Source organism: Lygodium microphyllum, chromosome 2, assembly GCF_053477565.2.
Source record: "Lygodium microphyllum isolate KBCC chromosome 2, Lygodium_microphyllum_v1.1.10, whole genome shotgun sequence".
NCBI classification, from domain to species: Eukaryota; Viridiplantae; Streptophyta; class Polypodiopsida; order Schizaeales; family Lygodiaceae; genus Lygodium; species Lygodium microphyllum.
This window is the reverse complement of record NC_141136.1, coordinates 16146105-16160453: the sequence shown is the minus strand read 5'-3', so window position 1 is coordinate 16160453 and position 14349 is coordinate 16146105.

Genomic DNA, 14349 nt, shown 5'->3' with positions numbered 1-14349 from the left:
GAAATGTAAAGGAATAATTCAGAATATGAAAGTCAAGGTGCATGGAGTAGCTATGAGAATAACTTGTCATGTTATGCAGTGGGTTTGGGTGCCTTTCCACTTATCTTAGGTAGACCTTGAATTAAGAAGGTGGGTGCAATATAGGATTGGGGAGAGGAGGGATAACAATTTATGACTGTACAACAAAGAATTTTGATATGGCTTCAAAAAAGGAACTAGTGAATGAGGATGATAGTGGGGATGTTTTTACAAGGGATGTTTTCATTATATAGTTCTACCTTTTGGACTCAATAATGGGCTATCATGGAATCAAGGGAGGGTAAAAAAAGTCCTAGCTCCTTTCTTAGGGATGTTTGTGAGACATTTCATTGATGATGTCATTGTTCATAGTACAATACTTGAACATTGTGAAAAGCTAGATAAAGTGTTTGAAAGAATGGACAGTTATGGTTATCAATTAAATCCAAAAAAATGTAAGATAGCTCAACCAAAAGTGAAACTTCTTGGTCATGTGGTTTTCGAAAATGGAATTGAGCCTGATCTTGAAAAAGTTAAAGATTTGGTTACCTTAGTATCACCTACAAATACAAAGGAACTTATGACTTTTATTTATAAGATAAGATATCTATCAAGATTCATACCTTTGGCATCTCAATTGCTCTATCCATTGCAAATGGTAGCTAAGAAAGATCCTTTAGAGTGGATAGTAGAAGCTGAGAAAGTATTTCAATAAGTTAAGGAAACTGTAGGCCATGCATCATCAATATAGGCACCTGATTGGAAAATGGATTTTTTTGTGAATCCATTAGTATGAGAAGATGCTATTAGAGCAATCCTTATGCAACAAGGAAAGAATTATCAATACATGAGCCCTATCTATTTTGCAATTCAAGTAAAGATGCGAGTAGAAAGAACATATACTGAAATTGAATTGATAATGATTAGTGTAATATTTGTTTGCATAAAGTTTAGGAGGTATTTACTACCAAAACCCTTTATAATTTTGACGAGCTATACATTCTTGCCATAGTTAGTAAATAATTGTAATCTTTCAAGGAGAGTATTAAATGGATTGTTGAGCTTGGAAAAATTTAGTACAAATTTCAAGTCAAGGACTCAACTTGAGCCACAATAGTAGTTCTTTTGACTTATAATGGACGTTATATCTATGAATGGGATGCCTTCACAGACCTTCTCTCTACACAGATTAATATGCAAAGGATGTCATCTTGCTCCGTTAATCTTCACTGTGGTGGTAGATAGATTGGGGTGGTTAATAGAGGAAGACTACAAAAGGGAAATATTGAGGGGATTTGTGTTGATATTCAATTTCTATGAGAATGATAATTTTTAATTTTATTTTGTACATTCTCATTATTATATTCTACCTGCATTGCATAATACGATTAGTGCTACACAGGTAATAGTAATGCTATAATGCTATCCACATTCACTATACTTAATACACATATTGAAAAATTCACAAGATAGCAAGGATGAATATAGACAAGAGTGCATGACAAGAAATGGGTACAATCTCCTCCCATAGGGCTAGGCAAGAGGAATTGCCAAAATGGTGAGCTGTCCACAAGTAACTACAAAGTCCAAGTGACTGCCCTAAGATAGGATGCATAAAATTGAAATGATTGGTTGTTGTAATAAATTATAAAGTATGCCAATAACCAACTACAAACAACCAAGAAAGAAAGACCTAGAACAATCGACACTGAATGCTGTCATAATTGTAGTGTGTTAGTAACCATACATGTGGTAGGAATAGACATCATGCTTATAGAAGATCTCATGGTAAATAGAAGAGAATTGCCAAATGCATAGCCCATTCAACAAATCTCAATACATAACCCTGAAGCATATAAATATCATTGACAACACACTGACAGACGTAAGTAGTAGGTCCAAAGTAAGTAATCAAATTAGCCCATTGTAGGGTAACTGCATCCAATGCATATCAAGAGAGTATGTACATGAAGTGTCCCACAATCTTAGTGAGATTATGCTCAACCTCAACTACAAAAGTCCAAAGCTCTATGTAACATCCGAAACATCAAGAAAACTCCCATTGAAACAAAGAGTGAATGCAAGATGAGTAGAAGAAGCTCAATACATCAGAGATGTAGCATCCAATATCATGTAACCAAATCCAAGGTCCATCTAACAAAGCCCAATCTCATCTCAAAAGCATGCCATAGCATATCAGGAAGTATATATAACAACCGAAGTAGGGGTACATCCACCTAGTATCCCGTAAAGCATCAAAGTGGTAATGCGCACAAGCTCTTTCTTAATAAATGCTTGCTATCCAATAGTAACTAGTAGTAAAATAGTGGTCAAAACTGAGCAAATACAAGCTCAAAACATCCCACAAGGCATCCAATATATTTGGCAAGCATCTCCAAGTATTTAGCATCAAATGACCATCTCAAGAAGTATGTACAAGCTTGTTGTCATGTTATTTCAACACTTAAAATGATAGTGAAATCTGAGCTATTTCAAGCTCAAATCAGTCCCAAAAGCATTCCAAGGCACTCTTCCTCACGAACTTATTCTTAATCGTGATCTTCAACATAACACCCCCCAATGATGTGGAATCAATACACGTGCATACAAGTATCAATAGAGCTCCAAGCAATGAAGAAATGTTATCCTTGTATGTATTACAACATGTTGTCCATAGTATACAACAATAAAAACTCTACTAAATTGGAGCTACTGCTAGCTCAAAGTTAAGCCAAAATCACCTTAAGACATGTCTCACGTATATACTAAAGGTTCACCATCAAATGAGGAGCAAGCAACATCAATAAGAGTCTCAAAACTCTGAGAAAGAGATTGTCCCTGAGGTACTACAACAAACTAGCCTGTATAACAATTAAAGGACTAAAGTATGGCATGTCAAATCCAATGCCACATGCTCAATACCCATGCGAGGTTGGAAAAAATGAATGCCAAGCCTCTAGGAGTGTTCAAGGACCAATGAAATGGGTATGAGCTATTGTAAACAATTGTTATACTATCCAAATAATCCAAGCTAAGGTCTACTAGTTTGCAATTGAGTATGTTGAACCAAATGGTGTAGAGAAGGCACTTAATAGTGTTGATTCAAATCCTTAGTTAATTCCCAAGTGTCTAAGATTACAAATGAGCTACCAAATCATAGGGAGGGAGATATTTGGAAACCAAGTGTCCAACTCATGTTGCTATTGAAAATAGTAGGGGGAGCAATATTGAGCTCAATGGATCATAAACCAATGCTTCATGGGTCCTAATGATGCATGAAGGAAGATTTTTCAAGTTGGGTATAGAGTATGCAACAATGGTTATTGTGGAGCAATGATTGCCAATGAGTGTATGAGGAGTATAGGTATTTGTCATGAACTAAATAAGAATACCGAGGAAGCTTCTGAGTGCAAGGGCTGTGATACTAGTTGAATGTGGACAAGGCCTGACTAGAAGCATACAACATTGTTTGAAGATAAACTTCTCATAGGAGGGAGCCTGGCGCTCTTTTACAAAGATTTAGAGTGTGCTTTTATATTTAAAATATGCCTTTCCTTTTTTGCTCTTGCCCTTAACTTTTAAGGTTTTCCTTGCACTTTTGGCATGTTTTCCTCTTATTTCTTTAGTTGGGGAGCTGCATTTTCTGCTTTGCCCTGTGTCTTCTTAATTTTCTTTTTGCTTGCTTTGCACTAGGATTAACATTACCCCTCTCCTAGCCGAGTGCCAGTCCCATGGCACTTGCTGCACTTGTTGATGAGAGGGCTTGGGTGGTTGAAGGGTTGCCATGTGGGTCGGCGATGGGGCTTTATGGAGATTGGACGAGGAGAAGAAGAATCAAAATTGGACGAGAGATTGTGAAGGCCAAGAATAGATTGAATTGGGTAGCGAGGGCCTCTGATATGGTGGTTGATTGCCATTATTGAGTGTACCTGAAAAAGAAAAAGGAAGTGCACTACCTGAGGCTATGTCTACCTCACTGTGTAGTACATGATGTTAGTGCCAGTGAAACTGGGAGTTGGGTTGAACCTGAGGGAAGCCTGTGGTGTTATCTCACACTTGTACAAGGGAGGTGCTATGGGTGTGGCTTAGGAAGACAAGTCTAAGCATAGGTGAGCACAAACTCCATAGGTGTGTCCTGCCCTTGATGTGCCCTAAGTGTGAAGTAAGGGGATAGGAAGGGCTAGGGGGTTAGGCACGAAATTGGTTGACCGAGACCACTGAACGCATCTAGCTTGAGAACCCCTAGGTGCAGTGTTTGTGGCACTTTGATATACATGGAAAAGCTTGTTGTTCCTTTCCTTTTGCTTTGTGTGGATCTTTTCTTTGTTTTCTCTTTTCTTTTTTCTTTTTTTCTTTTTCTCTCTTTCCTCTTTTTTTTTTTGGAGATACATTGGGATGGAGCATGCTAGACATCATCTTGATGCTCTTCAATAGTTACATTTTGAGGGGGACCTAAGAGATTTGCTAAGAAAATATCTACTATACAAGTAGTCTTTTATATTAACACGTATATTTAGAAGTGTCATTGATAGGAAGAGGTGGTTGCACCTAGTGTTGAAGTGGCTATCATTCATATAATCCAGGATGGCCATGGAAAAAGAGGGTAGGAGCACATCCCTCATCATTAGATAGGCCATCACACAACTATCAATACCTAAATTTAGATAAAAAGAGAGTGATAGGAGTCATGCCTCAGGCTTTGTTTAAGAAAAATCCCAAGATCCCTAAGACAATTACATATGGTAATAAAGGCAGGGTCGGGGCATGCCGTGAACCTGTCCAAAAAGTGGGTAATGGAAGGTCGGAGATCTTGTGCTTCGAAGGTCTTCGGAGTGGTGGCATTGATGTTATAGATCAAAGGAAGCTGTATTTGCCATGCCTCCCTTGTTCAAAATCCACACCGTGGCACCTCGGTAAAGCCATGTACGTGGGGTCATCCCTTTCATATGGTAGTGTGTTGCAAAAATCCATCCATGCCTTAAAATTAGTGTCCTAGATTCTTTGGCACCATTTAGGTTGGGTTTCATAGCCTTTGACTTTTCTGGGCTCTTCTTGACCTTACCCTCCCAGTACCTCGCAAGCTTTCTTCTCCATAACATGGGTTTCCTTGCCCTCTCATCCAACCATTGCTTCCCTACTCTCTTTGCGACTTGAATGGATCCTTCAACTACTAGAGGGTGTAGCACTCGATTTAGAGAAAAAGGGTAGAAACATTAAAATTCAAATGGTGTGCACCCATTCTCCCACTACTTCTAATGATTTAATTCTGATGCCCAATTGATAGGCAGTTGTTCCTCAGTTTTTGGCGTCTTGACCTCATACATGTCTTGTGGTCTGGCATTAAATTTTCTCCTCGTGAAATCAACCAACTGTCTACATTTTCTTTTGGCCTCAATGGTTCTTTTTGCAGTGGCTAGATCTTCTTCTCCTTCTTGGCCTTCTGCTTCTGTTGATGGAGGCAGGGGAGGGCTCTATTCACCAGAGGCTATGCCTCTATGTTGGCATGTTTCTCAAAATGGGGCCCTTTGTCCCTTGGTGGTTTTGCCTAAGCTGTTGTGGGGGTTGACTGCTCTCAGTGCTCTTGTTCTTCAATTCTGAGCTGCTCTAACTCCTCTATTGAGAGCCTCGCTTTAGCAAAAGTTTCCTTTGTTGCGTTAGGTTTGGGCTAGTGCTGGTCCTTCGAGTGTGCTCTTGGAGCCCATATTTTATGGCTTTCCTTGAGACCTCCAACTTCCTCTTTAGCCCTTCCACATGGTTGTCATTTGCGGCTTGAGTTACATGAAGTACATTATTGAGGAAGGCACATTGTTGAACCTCTAGCCCTCGTACCTTCACTGCTTCGGCCCTTGCCTCTGTAATCATTCTCGTGCTTTTTGCTAGGGCAAGGTGCTCGGCTAGGTCCTTGACCCTTCCAAGGTTCCACTCTTCCCAGGCCTCGGCCTTCTTCTCCATCGTGCCTTGACTTAGTTGTAGCTCTTGGGACAGTGTTTTCACCACCTCTTTTTATTCTTTTCATATTGATAGCATCTTTTCCCTTTCATGTTTGTGGCGATTCAGCTCCGTCTTTTAGCCGTTCTTGCTCTTGAAGAGTCTTGAGGAGTCAGTTCTCCACCTCTAGTATTTTTTTAGCTGATTGCTTGTCCTTCTAGGCCTTAACCTCTTGCAGTTCCTTTAGTAGTAGTTCTTTTTGTCTCCTCTCCTTCTAGAATTCTACATGGGCTTGTGCTTTTATCCTCTTTAGCACCTTGGTAAGCTCCTCTCTTAGGTTCTTTAATTGTTCAATTTGCTCCTCCATATCCTTTTGTCCTTGTAAGAGGCTTGAGAAGTCCATTTCTAGCTCCATTTCTCCCTTTATCTTTTCCACTTGTAGTCCTTTTACACTTGATTCTTCCTTCTTCACCTCCATTTTCTTTCTTGCTTCTAATTCCTCCTTTAGGTCGCTCACCTACCTTTGATAGATGGTTACATGCTTTGTCCTCTCTAGTTGGTAGGTAGCAAACACATCCTTTTTCTTCTCCAATTCTGCCATGGCTACCTTCATATCTTCCTTCATCTTTTCAAGTTGGCCTAGGAGCTCTTGTACGTATTCCTTCATCTTTTCAAGTTTTCCTAAGAGCTCCTATACGTATTCGTCCTGTACATATTTGTCCTAGTTGATCATTGTCAGCATGGCGACCAATGGCATATACGTCGTAGATGCTTTGACCTTGGAGTGATCCTTTCTAGATTCTGTATCCATGGTAACAAGTCTCTTTGTCCGTATTATTGGAGATCCTTCACTGGGTGGCTAGTCCAAGGTGCTGCACCGTGTTGACTAGGTATTGCACCCAAGCCATCACGTTGCTTTGGTCCACAGTGGCATCCATGGTTTCTTGGGTAGTAGTAGCAGTGGCAACTATGACATGTGGGGGAAATTCCAATGGGTCCTTCCCTTTACCTTCCACCACCATGGGTCCTCTCGCTGTTTCTGCTGCTACATCCCAGGTGCATCATCTATGCTGCTTCTGGCCAGCTCTTTTGTGTAGGAGGGTTGTTCGAATGCATATTGGCATCCATGGTTTCTTGGGTAGAAGTAGCAGTGGTGACCATGACATGTGGGGGCAATTCTAATGTGTCCTTCCCTTTACCTTCCACCACCATGGGTCCTCTGGCCATTCTGCTGCTGTGGAGCTAGTCCCAAGCGCATCATCTATGCTCCTTTTGGCCAGCTCTTGTACGCAAGAGGGTTGTTTGAACGCCGATAGATGGCATGAGACATTTGCTTGTCCTCTTCTCTCCTTAGCCTTTCCTCCTCCTCTTGTCACTTCTTGCTTCGTTCTTCCTTAGTTCTTCAGGATTCTTCTTCTACCTTCTGCAGGTGTTCCTCCTCTTCTTCCTGCTTCTTCTTCTTGCTTGGGATTTTCAACAAGATTTCCTTCTGCTCCCCTTGGCTTGATGGGATCAAAATCTATGTTGATGGGCTTTGTGGGACTGGGAAGAGGTGCTACTCATGGGTGGGAGATCTATCCAAAGTCTCCCCTACTTCCTCTTCCCTTTTTGTCTCTTCCCTTTTTGTCTCTTCCCTACTCCCCTACTTCTTGGATGATGGCGGTCAACACCCCCCAAACCCTATCAGGGATGCTTTTGATGCAAGCATTTTTTGGTCCAATTCGGCTATGGTGGTTGGTGACTCCCCTCCTACAAGTCTCTGGTGTGATGATAATGCCTTGGCTGATGATTCAATCGTATTGTGGACATAGGCATTCAGGTTTACTTCATCTAGGGCCCCTTTGCAATACTTTCAAGCATCGTCATTGGAATCCGAGCCATGAGGGTATTGTATCGGTGACTAGAAAACAGGGCATGCACCATCTTGGCATGTAACTAGATGGTAGGGTTAGGGATGTTTGGTAGACTGATTCCGTCATTGGTGTGAACCTTTGTCTTGCCACTTTTTGGTCTCTTTCCTTGTGTGTTGGCCAACCCTAAGGCTTTATCCACTATCTCCGAGCTAAGCACAACTTCTATTCTTTTAGGGGAGCCTTCCTTCCTAACAGTTACTATGCCACTATTATTTATTGTGTTGAAGGTTCTCAAGAATTTCGTGCATCTACCATGGTTGATATTTTGGCCCACCTTCTCTAAATATCTGTGGAGATTGCATTGGTATTTGTCTCACCACTTCTTCCTTGTTTACTAGCTCTTCTAAATTGCTGATACTGTGGTACTTTAGCTAGTTATAGACTTAAGTTTCAGTGGCCAGTCGGTACTTGTTGTGCTTTTCCTCTGAGAACGGAAGTTGGCCTACCATCTCGAGTTTCTATAACGGCACAATAGCCTACAATTAGCTCCTTTGAGAGTACTTTTTGCAAAAAAGGAAAAATTTTAAGATCAAACACCATGGAATGGTGTGACATTTCAATAAGAAATGAAAACTTTATATACTTTAAGAAATCCACACATTCCAAGCGTAAAAGATTTTCTTGAAGTACAAGTTTCCTTTATTCATCCTTTTTTGCTTTTGAAATTCAGTTTGAAGCTTTGAAGTCCAAGTCATGTTTTCTTTTCCACCTTAACCCCTCCCCCCTGGGAATGATGAAAATCCTTCCCTAGGATTAGAGAGTAAAGGGTTAAGAGCATTTAAGCACATGCTTGATGTGCTTTGCTTCATCATAAGCCAATCATAGAAGTTTGGGTTATACTTCAAGTGGACGTAATGGTCCATGTCATGGGGTCTAACGCCTATGTGAGTAATGTAGATCAGGATATCAATGAGGAAGTCACCAGAGTTCATTCTACTAGCAATATGCAGTTCTTCCTTGGTCAAGATTCGATCTAAATAGGGGTGGGCCATGACATATTCCTCTAAAGGTTGTTTGCATGTGATGACTAAGACTCTAAACGAAGTAGGAGCCACATAGGTAGGGTTAGTGTATTGTATGGATTGTGTGATTGCATGGCATTGGTTCCAAATTTGCACCTTTTCAAATACCATGATTGAGTGAGCATGAGGTTCATCTTGGAAGTAGCTTTTTAAAAAAAAGTGTACTTTTACATTATATCAAAAGTAGGTATGTATGGAAAGAAAACACTCTTTGAAGACTCAAGGGGGACATGAAATTATCTTTCTTGACAACATCATATATCTAGTGCTCATTTGTACTAGGAAAATCTCTAAGTCCTTGCAATGAAAAAAACTGATTATGTGAAAGTTTACCCTTATAATCAGGTCTATAGCACAATGAGTATAAACTATGGAAGCTTCTATCTTTCAATGTTGAGTGGAAACTATGTCACAAGTGGAAACTATGGAAGCTTCTATCTTTCAATGCTGAGTGGAAACTATGTCACAAGTGTCAAACTTTCAAATTAATGACAATATTATGGGATGCTATTATCAAGGGCTAGTCACACCAATCATGGAGCTTTGTGAAGACAACATAAATTGTGCAAGGGCATGTGGCCATTATGAAGTTGGCAGGGTGATGGATTGTAATAAACATGAACTGTAACGAGCAAGATACATGAGAACTAGGGGTTAGACGCACAATTACACTGATTGAGGTATATAAGGTATAAGAGACCTAGTTTAGGGCATCTTGTTATTATCAAGAATATACTCTTCACCTTCATCTTCAAATTCCATGGCTTCCTCCTTCCTTCTCCCCTCTTTCATGTGTTTCTCTATTCTCTTCTAGTCTTTTTTCTTCTTCCTCCTCTGTTTCTCTCTCTTTAGCTCATTCTCCTCTCTCCTCTCAGCTTCATACATTACAAGCAATGTCAAAGCATTAGGCTTTGGTTCTTTTCTTGTTTCCTCTTTCTCCATCTAGTTCCCTTTTCAAATTTGAAATCCTAGTTACTCAAACACAGGCAAGCACATGTACAGTATGAAGAAGGACCAAAATTAGTTTTAGCTTTCTGGAGCAAGCAGGAGCTATGGCTAGAGACTAGATATATCTAGAGATAAAATGGCTAACTTAGCAAGTCATCACTCCTTTTGATGCAATTTTTAGGGGTTCCAGGACCAAATTTGGAGACTCTGGCGTTAGAAGAGGGAAAAATCTTAGTTACTTTTTGTCTGAGGCCCCTTCTCTCTTCTCCTATAAGACCTGCCATGGCTATGATGCATAAGAATCCCCAAGATCTCTTCTCAATTGCCTCCAATACTTCAGCTACCATTCCTACTTAACTTTGGGCATCTCCAACAACCCACAGAGCACCCCATTCATTGGAGAGGCAAGCAATAGCCACCAGGAAGTAGCTCGTGATTTTTGACTATACTCTTGCCTACCCCAACCATCTTATTGCCCTCTTACTACTCACTGGAGATCCTGGCCACCCTTGGGCACTCTTTTAGCACTCTCTCCCTTTCCCTCGTGGTATTCTTGGCCTTGGAGCAAACCCTAGAAGATGGACAACATCTAGACAATTTGGGAAACCATGGATTCTCCCTCTAGAGCTATCTCAACCAATAAAGCTTAGCTTAAGCCTTCCCATCTTTGAAATCTCAGCCCTCAAGAGGTCCTTCATCATCTATTGGCCTCATTTTCCACGGATTGAAGACATGAAGTTCAACATACGAAGGATCCTTGCGGACAACCATGAGAGCTCCATTTGAAGCTTTCCATTCTTGAAGTTCAAGCTTGGGAACAAACACATGAGTCCCTACCATTAAAGGAAGCATCAAATGCATGAATGCTCCACCCATTGTAGTATTCTCACAAATTAGACTTGCTTGATGGGTGAAGAAAGTGGCATCATGATGGATCATGTTTCATCTATCTTCCCTAAGAATTGAAAAGATATGTCAATCCGATCTTAATCTCTCATCTTAATCCACTTTCTGAGCTTAATTTCTTTTGTTGGAGAGATTATGGTTGGATATGCTCTCATTAGGGGAGTTTTGAGGTCTCGAAAATGCCTTTCAGGAGATAGAAAGAGAGTGCTCTAGACCAATAGGAGCAAAGCCTCGGTAATGGAACTTCTACTTTAAAAAAATTAAAAAATTATTTTACAAAAAGATAAGTATATAATAATATTACGAATTTGTATTATCAATATCTATTTTTAGCCTCTTATATTCATGATTATGACATTCTTTGCATTAATAATATACAAACCCGGTTTCTTTTATTTAGTGATATGTCTGAATTAATGATAATGACATGTTTACTCTAAATTCAAATTAGTAAAAAGCTTGGCACATATTTTTTTCCCTCCTTTCTTTTGTCCCTCTCGTGTTTTTTCCTCCTTTCTTTCGTCCCTCTCGTGTTTTTCCCTCCTTTCTTTAGTCAATCTCGTGGTAGCTTAGTCTTGTCTCTCTCTCTCTCTCTCTCTCTCTCTCTCTCTCTCTCTCTCTCTCTCTCTCTCTCTCTCTCTCTCTCTCTCTCTCTCTCTCTCTCTCTCTCTCTCTCTCTCTGCTATGGATATAGAAATTCGACCTTCAACAAGGCGTCGAAGCTCCCAAATCACATCCATATCAGTATTTAACTCATTCCAAAAAGATGGAAGATGGATTCCTACAATCACTAGCAAAGGCAGTTGGATCACCATGCAATAGGAAAAATGTGGAAAAAGGCAAAGCTATGCTCTCAAATCACATCCACATCAGTATTTAACTCATTCCAAAAAGATGAAAGATTGATTCCTACAATCATTAGCAAAGGTAGTTGGATCACCATGCAACAAGAAAAATGTGGGAAAAGGTAAAGATATGAGAGCTCGTTCATCGTTGCTTGGAAGGGTAGAAATCCGAGTTTCAAGCTTGGAGTAAATAAGAATAGCATAAAAGAGGTTCTTGTGTAACATGTGTTTATGCAGAGAGAGCTATATTTGGAACTTGGAAGTTCAAATCTTTCAATGCATAAACCAAATTGTAAGGATTTAATTCTTAAATTCTTTCTTTTCTTGAACTTGGTTTATGGTTTTCCATTATAACATTTGTTCATTTGTCTTATAGATGTCTATCCCTCTAATCTTGAGGAATGTCAACGATTGAGTCTATTGTTGATGTGATTGATGTGATGCATGGCTTGATTGGAGAAGAGATGTACAAAGGTAGAAAGAAGGCAGAGCTTGCAGAGAATGGAATATTCTTCTATGATCATTCTTATATTGTCCCCATGTAGCGTAGCCAATGGGGATCAATATCCCCCCTTCCTTTGCCAGATTTTTCAAGCTTTGAGTGGCCTTTGCCAAGTCCATCTACTAGTGAGCTATAGATATAAAACATTTTCTAAGATACAGAGAGCATTAAAACCTAGCATCTCAAGTAGGCTAAGAAAAGTTATTTTGTTCATGTCTATTAATATATTTGTTGACTTCTTTTCTAATGTTGAGATAAGAAAATCAAAGGCTATGCTTTCAGTGAAGAGACTAACACATGATCATGTTATACAATTTGTTGATGAGGGATGGGATACTAGGACAGAAGGAAAAATTATATGTAAGATAGGTCAAGACTCTATAGCTTGTAAATATATGATTGCTACTCAAAATTTCATCCTTAGCTTTTATTACAGTAGATGGCATAATGTTGGCGATAGTCTAGTCGCTTTAGACCAAAATCTTGATAATTGTAGCAAAGATCCTATAGTGGATCTTGATGTTTGGTACAATGAGGACATTATTGTAATCCTAAAGGTTAGATAATCATGTACGCTACATTCACTGAGGATGGATTTATAGAATGAAGATATTGAACTATCATACTCATTTGTGTTCCAACTTAATAACAAACGAGTAAGTTTTTATTTCATATTATATTCATTTAGGTGTATATCTGATTTCACTTCTTGATTAATAAACATTTGTAACATATTTTTTTTACAAATATCAGTGTGAGGAGAGAGAATAATATACAATGTAAGGATATTGAAGAAAAGATTTCTTTACTATCAATATAAAATACATGTACAAAATTTTGTTAGCCATCTCCATGACTTATACACAAGGGCTTACAATTTGAGGCAAAGCTACTTTTTTGAGAAGAAACATCCTTTCTAGGATTCCTTTTGCCTATCTTTGATGCTTTGGTTGTTGAAGGCATAGCTTCACTTGCTGTAGCTACATGCACCTCCTCTCCTTCAATGTCCAAGCCCCCACTTCTTGTCGGTTGTATACAATTGGTCATTATGTACTTCAAGAGCTTTGCTCTTATATATCAAACGTGCTCACTTATATAGCGATCCCTTGTAAACTATCATACATTTGTAAGAAAATATTTTTAGTTCATTGTAATGGACTATTTTGCAATTAAACTCTATCTTAAAGTTTAGTATGTTTCACATTACCTTTATAATTTTATCATCATCGAGATAAATAAACTAAACTTATCTTCTAGCATTTACAATTACTCTCCAGCCACCACAAGAGTAGCTATTATCCTGATGAGGACACTGCAATCAACAAGAGTAACTTGTTTATGGCAGTTTTAAGAATAAATTTTCTTAGTATGTTCCAACCATATTAATCAAGAACTTACCGCAACTTGTCTATATTGCATTGTTTAAGTAAGTCAGAAGGCATGGGAGGCCTTTTCTCTAGCACTTCAATCAATCTTTTGCAAACTCTGTACCAAAAAGACAATAAAATTTAGAGTTATTACAAAGGAATATCAAAATATTTAGATTACCTGCAACAAAAAGATCAAAATATCAAGGAGACCCTAGATTATATAACTTACAACTTGGAATTTCCATGGCTTTCTTCTATAGAATTGATGAGGAAACATTTCCTCTCCACACAGTCTATTCCAATTAGGCTCCAATGAGAATAGAAAACAAAAATATTTCAATAATCTAGCAAAACAAGATCTCATAAAATCTAAAAAAAAATCAAATTCATTACTTTTCATTGTATGGAATTAGAAGAAGCTCCAAAGATTAAAAGTCAATTGAATTGAACCAATGGTCAAAAGCACTTGCATCAAGCTTACTTCTCATATAGTATGAGACGGATGGATCAAGAACCTCAATCTTTTGTTGTATATCGAAGGGGAGCTCATGCATTACACACCTAGTAAAGGAATGGAGATAGTAAGCATCAACATGAAAATCTATTGCTAGAAAATACAAATTTTGGTAAACTATACCTCATCCCAACGAGAAGAATCGAGTCATTTACTTCTCTCACTTTATTTTGGAGAATTGGAACACAATCAGAGTCCAAAAATGTCATATAAGATCTCTTGTTAATATCAACAGGTAAAAAGCAAGAAACATTGAAGTCCTTATGGTCAGAGCCCTTTCAAGAAGGGTAGATAACTTCTCTTCAAAAGATGGGAGTTTTTCTGCTTCCTTTTCTTCTTCCTTTTTTCTTTTAAACTCCCTTCATTTATCTCCCTGCTCTACT